The sequence below is a fragment of the Solanum tuberosum genome, unplaced genomic scaffold (genome assembly GCF_000226075.1).
Source record: "Solanum tuberosum cultivar DM 1-3 516 R44 unplaced genomic scaffold, SolTub_3.0 scf00108, whole genome shotgun sequence".
Taxonomy (NCBI): Eukaryota; Viridiplantae; Streptophyta; class Magnoliopsida; order Solanales; family Solanaceae; genus Solanum; species Solanum tuberosum.
The window spans coordinates 1,501,563-1,503,893 of NW_006239033.1; positions in this window are offsets into that span (position 1 = coordinate 1,501,563).

Genomic DNA, 2,331 nt, shown 5'->3' on the forward strand with positions numbered 1-2,331 from the left:
CTTTCTCAAAACTCATCTTTACTTCCTCAAAACTCAGTTTAAAACTCAAGTGTTGGCTTTGAAAAACTTCTCAAGATTTATAACTCAAAATAGGGTTCATGCTGAATTATAGACATGAACAAATCAACTCAAGGATCTTAATAAAAATATAGAAACTCAATAATTAGGAATAATTTTTTTAAAAGAACCATGAACTCAAGAACACAAATCAACTTATCTCAAGAATACTCAAATCTAGGGGTAGAATCCTAGATTTCTCTTTTACTGATTTGAAAGAAGATGTAGGGCGAGAGGACAAACTAGTCCAACACTATGATAGCCTTACATACCTGGAAGAACAAGGTTTTTTGAAGAATCTTGAAGAAGAACTTGATTAGAAGCCTTGAAACCCTAGCTTGAAGGTAAACGATCAAGAAAACCTTTATTGAGATTCTTGAATTAGTTTCTTGAAATCTCTATGGCCAAGAATTATGATTTTCATTAGTGATTCATAATTGTACGGAGGAATTTGAGTTGAAAAGAATAGAATTCTCTGAGAAAAACTTACCTTGAAGAAGAATCTTGAAAAAGATTGAAAGAATCTTGAATGGAGTTTTCTACTTCGATTTTTTCCTTAGGGTCTTACCCTCGGGTTTGAGAGAGAAGAGAATGATGGATTAAAAGATGAAAATCTGATTGTTTTGAGCCTTTTATTAGTCAAGAAATTCGTTTAGGGTTTTGTTGGAGGAAAAAAAAACAAAAACGACCATTTTTAATGTTTTCCCGTCGGTTAATTCATAACAACACTATATCAGGTTACTAAAATAGACATAACTTTTTACTCAGGAATTGGATTGACGTAAAATTTATGGCGTTGGAAAGTAGATTCAAATACCTTTAATTTGATAGGTTACGGCCCACGTAACTCTTTATATTCTAAGAGATATAATCATTTGAAGTTGACCCAAGTAGAATCTTACATCAAAACTTAATCGATAAGGAAATTTCAAGAACACTTATCAAGAACTCGTCAAGAAATTAAATTGTTCAATATTTATGGATAGATTCGCAAAAGAAACTCATGATTGACATGTGGGGTGAACAAACCCAACACTATGGAAGCTTACATACCTCAAAGAACTAGGTTCTTGGCGAAATCTTGAATTTCTTGAACGAACGCTTGAAACTTTGAACTTTTTCTCCTCTTGAATCTTCTCTCTAAAACCCTAAATGCTTTTGGTGATGAATGAAACTGATTCTAATCAGTTTAGACCCTTAGTTGGGTGTAATTCACGTTAGAATAAGTGAGGGTAAGGAAAAGACTAAAATACCCCTCCTATTTTCGGGTAACTTTCCTTAAATAGACAACATGACTTAAAAATGGCATCTCCCTCATACGAGCTCGAAAATTAGCAAACTTGGCGGCGTTGGAAGAGGACTCGGAGATCTTTCATTTGATATCTTGTGGGTCTCCTAACTCATCATGTACTGAAAGCTATGGTCGTTTTAAGTTGACCCAAAACTTAGAAGAACCTAGGAATGACTTGAATGAAATCTCTTTAATTCCTTTTGGAACTCAATGTGCTATATCTAGTAACCTGACCTTAATACTAAAGAAATTTTAAATTCCTTGGTAAAATCCTACTCACCACAAAGGATGGTTCGAGTCTTAGTTCAAAAAATTTCTGGGGTATTACAGAAAGAGTCACTGGATTACTTGAGCGATCACGTACACTTACGTGTGCATTTGGGTGCAACAATGACATCAATGAAGATCTTTCGATGCCATTGACGGGGCCAAGGACTGTTTCGTCTACATCTTTTAAACTCCTTGTCGGTTTAGCCGTTTACCTAAAGCATTGATAAAAGGCCATTATATGATACAAAATGTGCTTAATACTTGTGTAAATTTCTTGTCAAAAGCATTAAATGTGTCGTAATTTTCTAGCACAACAATCATAATAAGACAATTTAGATTTGATTTTTCCAATTTGTTTTCGATTCGGTTTCTTCATTTGAGACTTTTCCCTACTTTTATCATATCAATCATATATTATTAAAAATGGGAAGCTTTTAACTTCAAAGGTGGATTACCATTTTACCCCTACTATAAGTTAAAATGTTATAAAATATTTAATTAGTCAAATATTAGAATTCTCAATAAGTTTTCTCTAATAAATATTTGTATTCATAACCGAATTTTTATGCAACCTATAATTACAATATTTAATATGTATTAACCTCTCACAATTGAATTATTATTAATAATAATAATTAATAATATATATATATATATATATTATCTAATTAAATCAAACATTTAATTAAATATCTAATTAAAAAAAATTATTT